Source organism: Oryctolagus cuniculus, chromosome 5, assembly GCF_051225735.1.
Source record: "Oryctolagus cuniculus isolate XC-2025 breed Fujian yellow rabbit chromosome 5, ASM5122573v1, whole genome shotgun sequence".
NCBI lineage: Eukaryota > Metazoa > Chordata > Mammalia > Lagomorpha > Leporidae > Oryctolagus > Oryctolagus cuniculus.
In genome coordinates, this window is record NC_142871.1 from 155128725 (window position 1) to 155148327 (window position 19603).

General features: G+C 42.2%; 1 long non-coding RNA gene and 1 pseudogene across 1 annotated transcript in view; one reads left to right on the forward strand and one right to left on the reverse strand.

Moving 5' to 3' along the window:
* The window catches only part of LOC149126810 (uncharacterized), a 75718-nt gene that overhangs the window by 48784 nt on the left and 7331 nt on the right, over nt 1-19603 (forward strand). The gene's annotated exons all lie outside the window — the stretch shown is intronic.
* Nucleotides 13073-13656, reverse strand: LOC127493152 (GATA zinc finger domain-containing protein 1 pseudogene; annotated as a pseudogene).

A 19603-nucleotide genomic window follows, 5' to 3' on the forward strand; every position in this document is an offset into this window, starting at 1 on the left:
CCCCCTCTTCATGGAGGAACGACACTAAACCCTGCCTAGGCTTCATATCCGAGTCACGGCACCATTATGTCGCTCCCCCTCTTCGTGGAGGAACGACACAGGACCCTGCGCTGTTCTTTCGTCTGCTCGGCCCTCCCCGGGTTTGCTGCTGGTTCTTCCCGGGTTGGCTACCGACCCTTCCACCTCCGTGGAAGGGCGGTTCCCCCTGCCACATTCCCCACTTCCGCGGGGGAGCGGCACACCGCCGGCCGGCTCTCTCAGGGGCTGCACAGGTGTTCCTTCAGATAGATGTTCCCCTTAGATGTTCCTGGTGCATGCCGTCTCTCTCCTCCTTTATAGTCCTCCTCCGCCAATCCTAACTCGGCTGCCCACACGCCGAGTACGCTGCTCTCCTCCAATCAGGAGCAGGATCAGCTCCTGGAGGTCATCACTCAAGTTGGCAAGAGGCAGCTGCGTAGAAGCTGTTTTCTCCTCTCCCAGTGCCATATTGTGGGAGAGCAGATGCATAGAATAAGTCTTAATTCCAGTAACTCAGTCCAGTCCGGGTTGCTCCCCACAACTTTCTTCACAGATCTAGAAAAAATAATGCTCAAATTCATATGGAAACACAAGAGACCTCAAGTAGCTAAACTGATTTATTCAACAAAAACAAAGCTAAAGCATCACAATACCAAATCTTAAGACTTACTACAGGGCAGTTATAATCAAAACAGCCTGGTACTGGTACAAAAACAGACATCAGACATGCACAGCGATAGAACTGAATAGAAACTCCAGAAATCCGCCCACGCATCCACAACCAACTTATCTTTGACAAAGGAGCTAAAATCAATGCCTGGAACAAGAACAGTTTCTTGTTTCTTGGTGCTGGGAAAACTAGATCTCCATATGCAGAAGTATGAAATAAGATCCTTACCTTACACCTTACACAAAAATCCACTCAAAATGGATCAAAGACCTAAATTTATGACCCAGTGTCATCAAAATAGAGATCATTGGGGAAACTCTGCAAGATATTGACATGGGCAACGACTTCTTGGAAAACACCCCAAAGGCATAGGCAATCAAAGCCACAATTGACAAATGCAATTACATCAGTCTTAGAGACTTCTGCACTGCAAAAGAAACACTTAGCAAAGTAAAGAGGCAACTGACAGAACTGAAGAACTATTTGCAAACTGTGCAACTGATAAAGGATTAATATCCAGAATCTATAAAGAGCTCAAGAAATTTAACAAGAAAAAAATAATCCAGTTAAGAAATGGCCAAAAGGTTTGAACAGGAATTTTTCAAGAGAGGAAGTTCAAATGGTCAACAGACAGTTGGAAAAAATGCTCAGGATCAGGAAAATGCAAATCAAAACCACAATGAGGTTTCACTTCACCCCAGTTAGATTGACTCTCATACAGAAGTCAACAAAAAACAAATGCTGGCAAGGATGTATGGGAAAAGGTGCCCTAATCTACTGCTGGTTTGAATGTAAACTGGTACAGCCATTGTGGAAGACAGTCTGGAGATACCTCAGAAATCTGAATATAGATCTACCTTATCACCCAGCCATACTACTTTTAGGAATTTACCTAAATGGAAAGACATCAGAATCTGAAAGAGTTATCTGTACCCCATGTTTATTGCACCTCAATTCATAATAGCTAAAATACAGAATCAACCATGCTGTCCACCAAATGATGACTGGATAAAGAAATTATGGTATATAGTTACTATGGAGTACTACTCAGTTGTAAAAAAAAAAAAAGTGAAATCCTGTCATTTTCAACAAATCTGTAGCACTGCGCCTGATACAGATGCAACTGGAAATCACTATACTTAGTGAAATAAGCCAGTCTCAAAAAGATATCATATGTTTTCTCTGATCTGGGGTAACTAATAGAATACTTAAAATGAAATGTTTTGGCGTGAAATGGACATTTTTAGATTTAATGATTGTTTACAGTCTTTGTCTCTTCTGTTGAGGGACAGTGTTTTTTTCTTCATACTTTTTTTTTAACTCTTTACTGAGTGTAGGGTTAACCTTACAAGTATTAAGTAAACTGAAAATAGATCTTTGTAAAAATTAAGGATGGGAATAGGGGAGGGGGAGGAAGAAGGGTTGGAATGTAGGCGGGAGGGAGGGTAGGAAGGGTGGGAAGTATCACTATGTTCCTCAGTCTGTATTTATGAAATATATGAATCTTGTATAACTTAAACAATTTTTTTAAAAATAGAAGAAAAATTGAAATAGATGCAAAAAGAAAGCATTAAACTGAATGAAAGTCTGCTCTTGGACAGAGTGCCTGAGAATAATAAATAACAGAATGTTGTAAACAAAGGGAAGTTAAAGTTTGTCAGAGGTTGTCAGACAGCTAGCTGTTCTTTTACACAATGCTGGCCACCACTCCACCTCTCTGCCTCATTCCTAGTTTTTCACACAGTCCTTAAAGCACTGGGCAGGCAGACTACTTGGCTTCTATGTGGGAATGAATTTAAAGTAATCTGCAGAGATGAGTTATATTTGTCAGTAAGTCAGAATTTGTTTTTTTTTTTTCTCAGGAACTTGGAATAAATTCCAGCAATACAGTGGGAGAATATTAGGATTATGCTAGCTAACTAATTGGGTAAATATGAAAGAATAAATGTCACACAACATGGCACATTGGCTTAACCTTCCCTTCTAGTTTTCCTTTGGCAGTAATTGACAAAGGAGTTTCACTTGCAAGACTGGGCTATAATAAATGACTGGCCATGGGCATTCACCTGGCCCATCCAAAGAATGTGTTCTCATGAGCTTTTGTTGAGAATTATATGAGGTAATCTATGCAAATCTGTAGCACTGTGCCTGATACAGAGGACACTCTTCATGTAGGTTCAGCTCCTTCCTACTTATACTGCTCAAACTGAGTTTTGAACGTAGGAACAAACAAACAAGACAAAATATGTAGCTGAGCTGACATTTTAAATACGCTTTACAATGTGAGAATCGTCACATCCAATTGTTCTGTAGACTCTAGTGCCATCTTTAAAATATGTGCCAAAGCCATGTCATGCCTGCTGAAAGACGATGTCTAAGTCATTTCACAAACGAGTCCTTGCTTTCACTGAGGACTCATTGTGAATGGAGTAGTACGTTCCTAGGGTCCCCATGCATCTGATCTGTTCACTGAAGTTATTGTCTTACTACCACTGGCCCTAGCCCCAGTCTCAATATATACCCCTATGAAAGTATGCACAGGCCTTCTTTCTTTTTTAAGACATTTATTTACTTATTTGAAAGGCAAGGAGGCAAAGAAGTAGAAACAGAGAAGAGAGATCTTCCATCTATTGATTTACTACACAAATACCCACAAGAGCTAGGGTTGGTCCAGGGCAAAGCCAGGAGCTAGGTACTCCATCTTGGTCTCCCACATGGGTTGCAGGAGCCCAGGTATTTGATCCATCTTCTACTGCTTTCCTAGGTACATTTATAGGAAGTTGGATCAGAAGCAGAGCACCTGGAACTCCAACCCACACTCTGATATATGATGCAGTGGCTTAACCTGCTATGCCAACAGACCGGCCTCTGCTTTCTTTCTTTATGTGAGGCCTTACATCCCTAGAATGAGCTTGGGCTAGGAAAATAAAGAAGAAAAATTCAAAAAACCTAAGACTGTGAGTCAGTAAAAGGAGGGTGGCTCCCAGTGCAGCATCAAGTTAAGTTCCATTAGCAATCTCAGGGCACACAATTGTTCACACTGGATACTTCATCTCCTCCTGGTTTTCTTTAGTACTGGTGTTGTCTACTGAAACTTCCTTAAACTCAAACATCTAGGGACACTGTTTCTTTCAGAAACTGCATCCCTTTCCTAGCCTCCACACCCCACTATAAAATTCCTGAGTCTTTGTTTTTTAGCCAGAATCCTGTTCTGGTAAGATTCTGTCATGTCCTCTGGCTCTCTGGATGAATAATTTATCATATATACTTATTTGCATTTTAGTTTATAATAACACGAATTTAATGTGTTTTGTTGATACAGACTAATCTTTAAAGTCCTATTAGTTTAATATTTGAGGTCCCTTTAGATTAGATCCGCATAGGGATATAATATGCTGGGTAAATTATAGGAACCAATTAATTTTGCATTTCAGATAAAGATAAATTTTTAGGATAAGTATCTTCCAATTATTGCATGGAAACAAAAACACAAGTACTAAAAGTGACTTGTTCATCTGAGTTAAAACTTAACTTGGCATTCTGCATTTTTATTCGCTGTCTTGGGTTGAAATCAAAGTCAGTATTAGGTTACCTTGCCCACTTTGCTCTACTTTTACTGTTGCTTTATTTTTTAGCATCCTTTCATTCCTATCAAAGTGTTTTGAATAAAACAGATGGACTTGTTGCTTCCATGTTGCCAAAAATTTTCCAGTTCATTAGAGATTTGTAGGCCAGATGTTTTCTTCTTTAATAAATGCTTTCTTGAAGGTCAAAGGAATTGATATTTTTTTCTGTTTTTTAAAGGAGGTAAACTTCATTCTCCTCAGACAACCTTGTTTGTACTAACATCACTATTTTCAGTTTTCCCAAGGGCTGCAGCATGGGTAGGGAGCAATTACTCAGAGGCCAGGATTCTTGAGAGGGGTCTCTTAAAAGTCGGGCTGGGGCCAGTGCTGTGATATAGTAGGCTAAGCCTCTGCCTGCAGTGCTGGTTCGTTTCCTGGGTGCTATTCTTTTCACCCAGATCTCTGCTTATGGCCTGGGAAAGCAGTGGAGGATGGCCCAAGTGCTTGGGCTCCTGCACCCACATGGGAGACCAGAAGAAGCTCCTGGCTCCTGGCTTTGGATCGGCTCAGCTCTGGCCATTGCGGCCATCTGGGGAGTGAACCATCAGATGGAAGACATTTCTCTGTGTCTTTCCATCTCTGTCTGTGTCTCTCCCTCTTTCTTTATGTAACTCTATCTCTCAAATAAATAAATCTTAAAAAAAAAAGAAGTCTGGGGCAAGACTGTTGGAGCTGGCAGGCCCCACCCCAAGTCTGGGAAGGTGCAGTATCTTTAGGAGGGCACAGGGTCCAGGCCATGGATCACCATGCGGGGCAGCTGCCTCTATACAGCATCACTTCCTCAGGGCCTGTGTCAACCACCTGAAGACCTTGTGCAGCAGCTACAGGCCACCTTTCCATCCTGGGAGCCAGGCTGATGGTTTCCAGGACTTCAGCTCCTCTGCAAAGCGAGATGACAGACATCAGGGGGATGTGCTGGTCTAGGGGTTGAGGCCTAAGGGGTGGGAGCAAGTGAAGGGGTCTCTGCCAGCCACTCCAGGAGCCCCACTTGCCCCTAATTTCCTGTGTCCCATCTAGAACCATGTGCATGTGGAGTGCCTCCTCCCACCAGAGCTGTGTGCTTGGTCAGGATGGGGTATGCTCAGGTGCCAATGGCTCAGGGTTCTTCACATGCAGCAGCGTTCCTGCTGGGGCCACTGAACTTTGATCTGGGGCATTCCCTCCCAGGACAGGGGTGTGAGTGACTCTGGGCTGGGCCCTCCAGTGACAGACCGGAGACTCCTGGTCCAGTACAAGTCCCACAGCGGCTTCTGTGGCCACCGTCTCCTCCTGCAGCATCTGGGTTTGCTTCTGCAGAAACTTGTGGGCTTCCTCCACAGGTCTTCAGCACCCACAAGGGATTTTTGTTTATGGAGACCTTCTGCTTGGGTTTAAGGTATATCTATTGCTGATGGAAGGGACAGCTACTCCTGGTGCTTATATTCAGCACCAGGAAAAAGGGTTTGGGTGTCTCCTGTGCTGGTTTGCATGGAGCTGCAGCTCCTCTAGGCTGTGGCCTTAGTGGTCAGGGCTTGTCCACAAGCTGCATGTGCAGGTTGTGGTGCCACAGTGGGATGCACTTGAGCCAAATACAGACCTGCACTGCTAAGCAGGTTTCTGGTGGGTGGGGAGGTGAGGGCCTGAGGGGGTTGTGGTGGGACCTAGCCTGCTTGGGCACCAGGAAGGGTTGTGGGCCTCTTGCACTGGTCAGGTCTGGGTGGCTCTTGAGCCTGACTTGTGCTCTCTGACTGTTGAAACTGCATGGGGACAGGTGAGCTGGAATCTCTGGTGGGGAGGGGGCAGGGAATGTTTGGGGTGGTAGCCAGGGCTCCACATTAGATCTCTCCCCCAGCTCACCTGGGTTGGGCCCTCCAGCTCATCCACTGGCCGGTGGCATCACTGACCAGGAATTGAATTTTCGCAAACAAATCACTTGTTATACTTTGAAACACTGTTTGTTTTGTTGTTCCTGTAACAAGGAAACAATTTCTTGTTCTGTAATGGAGATATGTATTTCTATAGATACATTTCTATAGTGAGGCACACACATTTGGAAAACTCACTGAATCCTGCAGCACGGTTTAACTGACATTGGGATACTTTAGGGATACTAGGAAATAACTTGGTTAATCCTCTGATGACTGCATCAAGTTTTAATTGTGTGGTACATTGATGGGATTGAAATGCCCAGGTTTAAACTGAAACAGAACAAATCCTACAAGTGCAGTAGATTGGAGCCAGTTTTCCTCCCTCATTTAATTTGTTTCAAGAATCTAAATGTAGGGGCCAGTGCTGTGGCATAGAAGGTTAAGCTTCTTCCTGCCATGCCAGCATCCCATAGAGGCTCTGGTTTGAGTTCAAGCTATTCCACTTCCAATCCAACTTCCTGCTAATGCACCTGGGAAAGCAGTGAAAGATGGCTCAAGTGCTTGGGACCCTGCATAGGAGACCCAGATGAAGTTCCTGGCTCCTGGCTTCGACCTGGCCCAACCCCGGCCATTGTGGCTATTTAAGGAGTGAACCGGCAGATGGAAGACCTCTCTCTCTCTGTCTCTGTCTCTGTAACTCTTCCTCTCAAATAAATAAAATAAAACCTAAAAAAAAAATCTATAAGTAGTACTGCTATATACACAGATGTGGGCTTGAAGGACCTGAATACTTATCCAACAGCATGTTAAAATCTAACTTTGCAGAAGTAAGATTTTTCTTATTCTCTGCTTAACTTGGAAGTGCCTGGTATGGGGCTGTTCCTGGGTTTTCATTATTAATCTGCTGTGTTAAATGTTAATATGTCATAAGCAGAAAAAAACTCATAAATGTAGTAAAAAAAAATCTAGATTTTGTGGAGGTTCAGAAGAGGGGGGAAATAAACTAACAGTGATGGATGTGCAGAAATTCTGCAACCGGAGATTGTGGCATGAAGAGTATTCTGAGTCCAGCAACATCATCCCACGGGTTCTACTGCTACCTTAGGCTTGGCAGGGGCCCAATTTAAGGACAACTGGCAATGAAACAACTATGATCCTTTCATATAATCCAACTAAGAGGGCCAAAGAAACAGCATGTATTATTATACAATGAAACAAATAATGTGGCTTATCCAAATCAGAGAAATGAAAAGTAAGATGTTTGTAAAGTGAAAGACAAACATTAGTATACAATTTAGATATTGAAATGTTAAAGGGGAAATTATTGTAATATGTTAAATTTTAGTGTTTTGGCCGGCACTGCGGCTCAATAGGCTAATCCTCCACCTAGCGGCGCCAGCACACCGGGTTCTAGTCCCGGTCGGGGCACCGGATTCTGTCCCGGTTGCCCCTCTTCCAGGCCAGCTCTCTGCTGTGGCCAGGGAGTGCAGTGGAGGATGGCCCAAGTGCTTGGGCCCTGCACCGCATGGGAGACCAGGATAAGTACCTGGCTCCTGCCTTCGGATCAGCACGGTCCACCGGCCGCAGCACGCCAGCCATGGCGGCCATTGGAGGGTGAACCAGCAGCAAAGGAAGACCTTTCTTTCTGTCTCTCTCTCACTATCCACTCTGCCTGTCAAAAATAATAATAATAAATAAATAAATAAATAAATTTTAGTGTTTTTTAAAAACAGTAAAGTCATATCTTTGTGGCCCACATCATAGAATTTTATAGCTAGTTGAATAATGACTGATATCTAAATATTTTTCAACCAGTTTGAGGAAATATAGGGGTACTTATTAGGGAATTATAATGATAATTTGGCTAAAAATAACCTCAGTGGGTCAGTCTTGAAAGTTATTGTGTGAAAAGTGTTTCCAAGATTGCTCATATCTAATGAGTTCCAGTTTTTTGAGTTCCATATTTTGCAGTAATTTTTATTGGGAAAATTACTATGATGTTCATAAGAAAGAAACACATTGAAAAGTTTGTTTATATAGCTTCTAGCTTGATATATTAAAAAGTTTCTTTTCCAATACAACTTTAAACAAGCATATTAGATTCTATTACAAATAGTGTGCTCATTCTGATAAATCCTTTTCTGCCCTGGTGACAGGTTTATTAAAATATGATTATTACTCAGTTTTTATACTTTGTGTGTGTGGGTATGCAGATACTTGTAATCTGTACTTAGTATAGAATTGATCTTCCGTGTATAAAGTTAATTGAAAATGAACCTTAATGGAGAATGGGACTGGGAATGGGAGAGGAGGAGGAAGTGGGGAGGGAATTTGGGGGAGGGTGGGTTTGGTGGGAAAAATCAGTATATTCCTAAAGAAGTGCTCAAGAAATTTATATTCATTAAATAAAAGGTTAAAAATAATAAAAAAGAAAAAACTATAATTATTACTGATAAGTCACATTTGATCTTATCCTCTTCTGAATTTAGCAATCTGGTTCCTGCAACATAAACTATATTGACTGTTTCAATGCACATAGAGATGAAATCTCAGAACAGTTGAGCCAGTCCCAAAGGGACAAATATCATATGTTCTCCCTGATCAGCGACAACTAACTGAGCACCAAAGGGGAAACTTGTTGAAGTGAAATGGACACTATGAGAAACAGTGACTTGATCAGCTCTTGTCCTGACTGTTGATGTACAATGTAATGCTTTATCCATTATAGTATTTTTTTGTTCTAGTACCATTGGTTGAACTCTGTAATTAACACACAATTATTCTTAGGTGTTTAAATTTTAACTGAAAAGTGATCCCTGTTAGGAATTTGGAAAACATTATGCTGAGTGAAATAAGCCAGTCCCAAAGGGACAAATACCACTTGTTCTCCCTGATAGGTGACAACTAACTGAGCACCAAAAAGGAAACCTGTTAAAGTGAAATGAACACTATGAGAAACGGTGACTCGATCAGCCCTCACCCTGACTGTTGATGAGCAACTTAATATGTTATCCCTCTTAGTATTTTTTTTGTTTGTTCTACTTAATACTTTTGGTTGAATACTGTAATCAATACACAATTCTTCTTAAGTGCTGAAACTTAGCTGAAAAGTGATCACTGTTAAATATAAGAGTGGGAATAAGAGAGGGAAGATATGTGCAATTTGGGACATGCTCAAGCTGACTTACCTCAAATGGTAGAGTTAGAAACATACCAGGGGATTCCAATTCAATGCCATCAAGGTGGCATGCACCAATGCCATCTCACTAGTCCCAGTGATCAATTTCTATTCACAGTTGATCATAATGATAGGACTAAGAGCCAAAGGGATCACATAAACAAGACTAGTGTCTGCAAATACTAGCTGATAGAATAAAAAAGGGAGAGAACGATCCAACATGGGAAGTGAGATACACAGCAGACCCATAGAATGGCAGATGTCCTAAACAGTACTCTGGCCTCAGAATCAGCCCTTAAGGCATGCGAATCTGGCTGAAATGCCCATGAGAGTATTTCAGGCATGGAAAACCAAGACACTCTGGGGAAAAAAAAAAAAACCTAAATGAAAGATCTCCACGAGTGAGATCCCAGTGGAAAGAACAGGTCATCAAAGAAGGAGGTACCTTTCTCTGAAGGGAGGAGAGAACTTCCACTTTGACCATGGCCTTGTCTAAATATGATCAGAGTCGGTGAACTCAGGGGGCTTCCATAGCCTTGGCAGCTCATGACAAGAGCCTAGGGTGATTACTGATGCCATAAACAAGAGTGTCAATTTGTTAAGTCAACAACAGGAGTCACTGTGCCCTTACTCCTCATGTAGGATCTCTGTCCTTAGTGTGCTGTACATTGAGATTTAATGCAATAACTAGTACTCAAACAGTATTTTTCACTTTATATTTCTGTGTGGGAGCAAACTGTTGAAATCTTTACTTAATGTATGCTAAACTGATCTTCTATACATAAAGAGAATCGAAAATGAATCATGATGTGAATGGAAGGGGAGAGGGAGTGGGAAAGGGAAGGGTTGCGGGTGGGAGGGACTTTATGGGGGGGAAGCCACTGTAATCCATAAGCTGTACTTTGGAAAATTATATTCATTAAATAAAAGTTAAAAAAAATTAAAAGACAAATAAAATAAAATAAAATAAAAAAGTTAAAAAAAAAGAAATCTAAGAACAGTTGAAAGGTAAATACCCTTTTTGAAGTTGCCAATTTCTCAATAAAAAGAACAAAAATATAAAATTATTTTGATTCTTTGTGAACAAGCCTGTGTCCTAAAATAAACCCTAAGTAGATTTATTGTAGAAGTCACCATTGGGCCGGCGCCTCAGACGGAGGATTAGCCTATTGAGCTGTGGCACCGGCACACCGGGTTCTAGTCCCGGTCAGGGCGCCAGATTCTGTCCCGGTTGCTCCTCTTCCAGTCGGCCCGGGAGTGCAGTGGAGGATGGCCCAAGTGCTTGGGCCCTGCACCCGCATGGGAGACCAGGAGAAGCACCTGGCTCCTGGCTTCGGATCAGCGCGGTGCGCCGGCTGCAGCGGCTATTGGAGGGTGAACCAACGGTAAAGGAAGACCTTTCTCCCTGTCTCTCTCTCTCTCTCTCACTGTCCACTCTGCCTGTCAAAAAAAAAAAAAAAAAAAAAAAAGTCGCCATTGCTCTAATTTTAGTGATCAAATATGAGTAAATGAGTAATTATAATTTCTCTAGTATGTTTAATTAAACAGGATTTTAAAAGTATTTAGCAAATGGATTGAATTTTAGAATAGTTTCAACTTATTCTATAGAAACACCCTGGAAACCCTGGAAAAGCAGGAAATGCTGGTGTTCCTGGGCAGAGGTAACATTTTCTGCTAAAGAAAAAATATGTAAATATATGAAACTGTCCAAATTTTATGGTGTAACTTCACAAATGATCTCTGTATGTTACTAGGAAACTCCTGGAAAACATGGCAAAGTTGATACTTCTGGACCTGTCAGACTCACAGTAAGTAGGAAGTAGATAAGTAGATACACAGATAGACAGATATTTTCAGTGATGTTTGTTCAAGACCTTACTTATGAGTAAGTTTCAGGAGAAATGCCTAAGAATATACAAATTATGCCAGTGCCGCGGCTCACTAGGCTAATCCTCCACCTAGCGGCGCCGGCACACCAGGTTCTAGTCCTGGTTGGGGCACCGGATTCTGTCCCGGTTGCCCCTCTTCCAGGCCAGCTCTCTGCTGTGCCCGGGAGTACAGTGGAGGATGGCCCAAGTGCTTGGGCCTTGCACCCCATGGGAGACCCGGAGAAGTACCTGGCTCCTGCCATTGGATCAGCACGGTGCGCCAGCCGCGGCGGCCATTGGAGGGTGAACCAACGGCAAAGGAAGACCTTTCTCTCTGTCTCTCTCTCTCACTGTCCACTCTGCCTGTCAAAAAATAAAAAAATATATATATACAAATTATATAATTTCAGTGGTATTTTTTCTTTTGATTCCTGTGATGTCTTCTGCTTTTTTAAATGCCATGGATTGGTATTTTCACTTTAAACATCTTTAAAAGTTGGATGGCAAAGGCTACCTCATCATATTTGTAAGTCACATTCAAGTAATATATCAGCTGAGGAAAATAGTGTTTTATGGGGCTGGCACAGTGGTGCAGCAGGTTAAAGCCCCAGCCTGCAGTGACGGCATCCCATATGGACGCCAGTTCAAGACCCAGCTGCTCCACTTCCAATCCAGCTCTCTGCTATGGCCTGCAAAAGCAGTGGAAGATGGCCCAAGGCCTTGGGCCCCTGCACCCACACTGGAGTCCTGGAAGAAGCTCCTGGTTCCTGGCTTCAAATCAGGCTCAGCTCTGGCCATTGCAGTCATTTGGGGGGTGAACTGGCAGATGAAAGACCTCTCTCTCTCTGCCTCTACCTCTCTCTGTGACTGTCTTTCAAATAAATAAAATAAAATCTTAAAGAGAAAATAGTGTTTTACAATAAATATTTTATAATGTCTTTTATTTAAAACACTTAAATTTTAAATTATAGCTGCCTTTTAAAATAATGTGTCTTATTAAAATTCATTTAAGCTTGTATATTTGGAGTGGGTAAAAAGTAATGTTTATGCTTTAAGGGTATATATGTATCGTAGTATTTTTAAATTTTATTTTTAAATATTTATTAATTTATTTGAAAGGCAGAATTACAGAGAGGTAGAGGCAGAGAGAGAGAGAGAGAGAGAGGAGAGAGAGACATCTTCCATCATCTAGTTCACTCCCCAAATGGCTGCAATAGCCAGAGCTAAGTGAATCTGAAGCCAGGAGCCAGGAGCTTCTTCCAGGTCTCCTACACAGGTGCAGGGGCCCAAGCTCTTAGACCATCTTCTACTGCTTTCCCAGGCATAGCAGAGAGCTGGATTGGAAGTGAAGCATCCAGGACTCGAACTGGCGCCCATATGGGATGCTGGCACACACTAGGCTAGTTCTTGGACATGCTAGGAATGTCAGTCACAGCTATATTTCATATGACTCAGACCTTGGTCAGAAAGCTAAATCATAATAATTTCTCATAGAAAAATATAATCCCATTTTATGAGTTTCTACCAATAAATTATGGAGAAAAAGAATAAATACTACCTGTTCTTAATGCTCTCCCTGGGCAATACAGCCTTTGTCTGTGAACACATACATGCAGAAAGCAGTATTTAACTTCATTTCATTCTTTTCTATTCCTCTTAATTCTCTAAATGACCAGTAATAAAGAAAATAATGATTACTGGTTACTAGGGGGAAAAAAAAAACCTTTTAGTCATTTTTCCAGCTAAAAATTTTAGCAGCAAGCTGGACTATAGAGCTGAGCCAGGACTTGAACCCAGCCCCTCTGATATGGGATGCGGGCTACGCAACTGGCAGCCTACTTGGCTGTATCAGTCGTCCACCCTTTCTAAGTTTTAAACTGTAAGTGGTTGGCAGCGGTTTCTGTGATAGTTACTGCAGAAGCAGGTCCAACGTGAGTCCAAACATTGCCCTTCTCGTGGTTGGTGATGGCTGAGACTTGAAATACTCAGAAAGTTGTGACAAATTCCAAGTATTCTGTCTTCCTCGAAGATCTTCTGTCCCTGTGATGTAGATGCAGGATCGTGCTGGTCTCTGGGGCTAGGGAGAGTGGAAATGCGCCACGCCAGAGCTGGTCCCGGGTGAAATGAACCCCCTGACCCGAGCGTAGCAAGGCTTTCCATCTTGTTCATCAACCGCAGAAGCAACGCCTGGTACCAGATGGATTCTGCAGTGATTAAGGTGGAAATGGAGGGAGCTTCGAGGGGGTTTTATAACTTAAAAAATACGTCTTCTCCCTTTTCCCTGAGTGGAGCCTTGCTTTCCAGCGGTTGGAGCGGATTCGTGTTTAGTGTTTCTCAGCCCAGCAGATCCGCGGATTTCCTCCTTACCCTGCTCACTGCCCCCACCACTCTCCGGAGGGGCCGCCCAGGGCTGGTGAAGGTGCTCACGCCGAGAGTCCCGGCGGTGCAGTGGTCACAGAGCGCCTCCTTCTGCTGACCCTCATGCCACTGGACGACATGGTCTTGCCAACGCTGCAGGGGCCCCAGGCCCAGCGCCGCAGCCGGCTAAAGAGGCTCTCGCCGGCAAAGCCATCCTGGAGTGACGGCCGCCCTCTGGTCTGCTCACTGCTCCTGCAAGAGCCCTGGGGGCCAGGATGCAGAACGGTCTGCTCGGGATCGACCCGGCACTGCCCCCTGGAGGCGGGAAGCGGCCTCCACCGGCTCTGCGCCCAGTGCCAGGCCCCATTAAATGACTTTCAATGGTGGTTTATTAACAAGCTAATGATGTTTTATTTCTGCTAAGGACGTTATAAATATGTGGTCCTATCCAAATTTGATGCTCTATATCATAAATGATCTCTGTATGATACTAAGGAGCTCTTGGGACAGATGGAAGAAATAGGATGAAATGTCAATATGTGTAGTGACTCACATAGACAAGGTAACAGGCTAGCTGTACTTATGATTCGCTTCACTTTATGACTTGGGGTCTATCTGTGAAACAGCAGAAACAGTGAGATCCCCATACCTCCGTGGCTTTCAGGTATACATTAATTCAGTTTTCTATTCCATTGATTAAAAGGCTTATCTAAAAACTTATTTATTTTATTTATTATTTACTTGGAATGCAAAGCACAGAAAGAGACTGAGAAAGAGAGAGAAATACCTTCCATCTGATGGTTCACTTCCCACATGGCCACATCTACCAGGTCTGGGCCAGGAGGAACTCTACTGTGGTCTCTTACAGAGGATCAGGGTCCAAGCATTTGGGCCATCTGCTGCTGATTTCCCAGACACGTAAGCAGGAACTGGATCAGAAGTGGAGCAACCAGGACTCTAACTGGTGCTCCGATATGGGATGCTGGCATTGCTTAACCTACTGTGCCACAACACCAGCTCATAAAAGACTTTTTTGAAGTTGGAAGCATTTCCACTGAAATCTGGCACCAGGCAGGGATGCCCACTCTCACCACTGCTATTTAACATAGTTCTGGAAGTTTTAGCCAGAGCCATCAGACAAGAAAAAGAAATCAAAGGAATACAAATCAAGAAGGAAGAAGTCAAACTATCCCTCTTTGCAGACGATATGATTCTGTACTTAGAGGATCCGAAGAACTCTACTAAGAGACTATTGGAACTCATAGAGGAGTTTGGAAAAGTGGCAGGATATAAAATCAATGCACAAAAATCAACAGCCTTTGTATACACAAGCAATGCCATGACTGAGAAAGAGCTGCTAAGATCAATCCCATTCACAATAGCTACAAAAACAATCAGATACCTTGGAATAAACTTAACCAAGGACGTTAAAGATCTCTACGATGAAAACTACAAAACCTTAAAGAAAGAAATAGAAGAGGATACCAAAAAATGGAAAAATCTTCCATGCTCATGGATTGGAAGAATCAACATCATCAAAATGTCCATTCTCCCAAAAGCAATTTATAGATTCAATGCAATCCCAATCAAGATACCAAAGACATTCTTCGCAGATCTAGAAAAAATGATGCTGAAATTCATATGGAGGCACAAGAGACCTCGAATAGCTAAAGCAATCTTGTACAACAAAAACAAAGCCGGAGGCATCACAATACCAGACTTCAGGACATACTACAGGGCAGTTGTAATCAAAACAGCATGGTACTGGTACAGAAACAGATGGATAGACCAATGGAACAGAATTGAAACACCAGAAATCAACCCAAACATCTACAGCCAACTTATATTTGATCAAGGATCTAAAACTAATTCCTGGAGCAAGGACAGTCTATTCAATAAATGGTGCTGGGAAAACTGGATTTCCACGTGCAGAAGCATGAAGCAAGACCCCTACCTTACACCTTACACAAAAATCCACTCAACGTGGATTAAAGACCTAAATCTACGTCCTGACACCATTAAGTTATTAGAGAACATTGGAGAAACCCTTCAAGATATTGGCACAGGCAAAGAATTTCTGGAAAAGACCCGGGAGGCACAGACAGTCAAAGCCAAAATCAACTATTGGGATTGCATCAAATTGAGAAGTTTCTGTACTGCAAAAGAAACAGTCAGGAGAGTGAAGAGACAACCGACAGAATGGGAAAAAATATTTGCAAACTATGCAACAGATAAAGGATTAATAACCAGAATCTACAAAGAGATCAAGAAACTCCACAAAAACAAAACCAACAACCCACTTAAGAGATGGGCCAAGGACCTCAATAGACATTTTTCAAAAGAGGAAATCCAAATGGCCAACAGGCACATGAAAAAATGTTCAAGGTCACTAGCAATCAGGGAAATGCAAATCAAAAGCACAATGAGGTTTCACCTCACCCCGGTTAGAATGGCTCACATACAGAAATCTACCAACAACAGATGCTGGCGAGGATGTGGGGAAAAAGGGACACTAACACACTGTTGGTGGGAATGCAAACTGGTCAAGCCACTATGGAAATCAGTCTGGAGATTCCTCAGAAACCTGAATATAACCCTACCGTTCGACCCAGCCATCCCACTCCTTGGAATTTACCCAAAGGAGTTTAAATTGATAAACAAAAAAGCGGTCTGCACCCTAATGTTTATTGCAGCACAATTCACAATAGCCAAGACCTGGAACCAACCTAAATGCCCATCAACGGTAGACTGGATAAAGAAATTATGGGATATGTATTCTTTAGAGTACTATACCGCAGTAAGAAACAACGAAATCCAGTCATTTGCAACAAAATGGAGGAATCTGGAACACATCATGCTGAGTGAAGTAAGCCAGTCCCAAAGGGACAAATACCATATGTTCTCCCTGATCGGTGACAACTGACTGAACACCAAAAAGGAAACCTCCTGAAGTGAAATGGACACTATGAGAAATGGTGACTTGATCAGCATAGCCCTGACTGCTAATGGACAACTTAATACATTATCCCTCATAGTATTTTTTTTTTGTCTGTTCTACTTAATATGACTGGTTTAATTCTGTAATTATCACACAGTTATTCTTAAGTGTTGAAAATTAACTGAAATGTGATCCCTGTTAAACATAAGAGTGGGAATAAGAGAGGGAAGAGATGTATAATTTGGGGCATGCTCGGGCTGACTTGCCCCAATTGGTAGAGTTGGAAACATACCAGGGGATTCCAATTCAATCCCATCAAGGTGGCATGTGCCAATGCCATCTCACTACTCCAAGTGATCAATTTCAGTTCACAATTGATCATAATGAAAGGACTAAGAGTCAAAGGGAGCACATAAACAAGTCTAGTATCTGCTAACACCAACCGATAGAATAAATAAAGGGGAGAGTGATCCAACATGGGAAGTGAGATACTCAGCAGACTCATAGAATGGCGGATGTCCTAAATAGCACTCTGGCCTCAGAATCAGCCCTAAAGGCACTCGGATCTGGCTGAAAAGCCCATGAGAGTATTTCAGGCATGGAAAGCCAAGACACTCTGGCAAAAAGATCTCTGTGAGTGAGATCCCAGTGGAAAGAACAGGTCTTCAAAGAGGGAGGTGCCTTTCTCTGAAGGGAGGAGAGAACCTCCACTTTGACTATGACCGTGTCTAAACAAGATAAGAGTTGGAGAACTCAAGGGGCTTCCATAGCCTTGGAAACTCATAACTGGTGCATAGGGAGATTACTGATGCCATAAACAGGAGTGTCAATTGGTAAAGTCAACAACAGGAGTCACTGTGCACTTACTCCTCATGTAGGATCTCTGTCCTTAACGTGCTGTACACTGAGGCTTAATGCTATAATGAGTACTCAAACAGTATATTTCACTTTGTGTTTCTATGGGGGTGCAAACGACTGAAATCTTTGCTTAATGTACACTAAACTGATCTTCTGTAAAAAAAAAAAAAAAAAAAAAAAAAAAAAAAAAAAAGAAAGAAATTATCAATTCCCAACTTGACTCTCACTGGGATTAAACATGACAATAGGTCTGATCTGATTTCATCATCATTTAAAAAAAATCATCTATTATTTTTCACTTTATGTTTCTGTGTGGGAGCAAACTGTTGAAATACTTACTTAAGGTATACTAAGCTGATCTTCTGTATATTAAGATAATCAAAAATGAATCTTGATGTGAATGGAAGGGGAGAGGGAGTGGGAAAGGGGAGGGTTGTGGGTGGGAGGGACGGTATGGGGGGGAAGCCATTGTAACACATGAGTCGTACTTTGGAAATTTATATTCATTAAATAAAAGATTAAAAAAAAAAGACTTTTTTGAAAACAACATAAAAAAGATATGATTGAATATTATGAAATTCTAAAATTTTTAAATATTCATTCCTGTTTTAGTTGCAGGGATAGATATTAGCTAGAATAAAGCCTTTTTTTTCAATAGAGCAGGAATGGATTTCCCTAGAAAAACTGGTCAAACTCTGAAATGATTAATAAATTAAAAATAATACATAGTTTTTGTCACCACAGGATTATTAAAGGGTTTCAACTCAATGCTTATCAGGATTTATTGACACAGTCACTAAAATTTCTCATTGTACAAATTTCCATCATTTATCTACAAATATTGGTATGTCCATTATTTAATAGCATAGGTAATCATAATTCATAAAGAAAGAAATGCCTTTCAATAGTATTCTTTTTTTTTTTTTTTTTTGACAGGCAGATTTAGAAAGTGAGAGACAGAGAGACAGAGAGAAAGGTCTTCCTTTCCATTGGTTCACCCCACAAATGGCCGCAACGGCCAGCTCACTGCGGCTGGTGCTGCGCCAATCCGAAACCAGGAGCCAGGTGCTTCCTCCTGGTCTCCCATGCGGGTGCAAGGCCCAAGCACTTGGGCCATCCTCCATGCCTTCTCGGGCCACAGCAGAGAGCTGGACTGGAAGAGGAGCAACTGGGACAGAATCCGGCGCCCCACTGGGACTAGAACCCAGTGTGCTGGCGCCGCAGATGGAGGATTAGCCAAGTGAGCCGCGGCGCTGGCCAATAGTATTTTTTTTTTTTTGACAGGCAGAGTGGACAGTGAGAGAGAGACAGAGAGAAAGGTCTTCCTTTTGTTGTTGGTTCACCTTCCAATGGCCGCCGCGGCCGGCGCACCGCACTGATCCGATGGCAGGAGCCAGGTGCTTCTCCTGGTCTCCCATGGGGTGCAGGGCCCAAGCACTTGGGCCATCCTCCACTGCACTCCCTGGCCACAGCAGAGAGCTGGCCTGGAAGAGGGGCAACCGGGACAGAATCTGGTGCCCTGACTGGGACTAGAACCTGGTGTGCCAGCGCCGCAAGGCAGAGGATTAGCCTAGTGAGCCGCGGCGCAGGCGCCAATAGTATTCTTTTAAAATATTAATCTATTTCTTACCTAGAAACTTTTCATTTAAGATATACAAACTTCATGCATTTCATATATACAAATTTAGGAACATAGTGATTCTTCCCACCCTATCTTCCCTCTCATCCATATTCCCAACCTTCTACCTCCTCCCTCTCTCATTCCCATTCTTATTTCCCACTAAGATCTATTTTCAATTAAGTTTATACATATAAGATTAACCCTACACTGAGTAAAGAGTTCAAAAAATAGTATGAAGAAAAAAGTTGTTCCTCAACAGTGGAGACAAGGGCTGTTCAAAGTCATCACATCTCAAAGTGTTAATTTCACTTCTATAGATTACCTTTAGGTATTCTATTATTTACCACAGATTGGAGAGAACATATGGTTTTTGTCTTTTTGACATTGGCTTATTTAACTCAGTATAATTTTTACCAGTTGCATCCATTTTGTTGCAAAAAAGAGATTTAATTTTTTTTTACCACTATGTGGTATACCATGGTATAAATATCCTATAATTTCTCTACCCAGTCTTCAGTCAACAGACATATGGGTTGGTTCCATATCTTAGTTATTGTGAACTGAGCCTTGATTTCATATGCTGATTTCTTTTTGTTTGGGTAAATTCCTAGGAGTTGGATG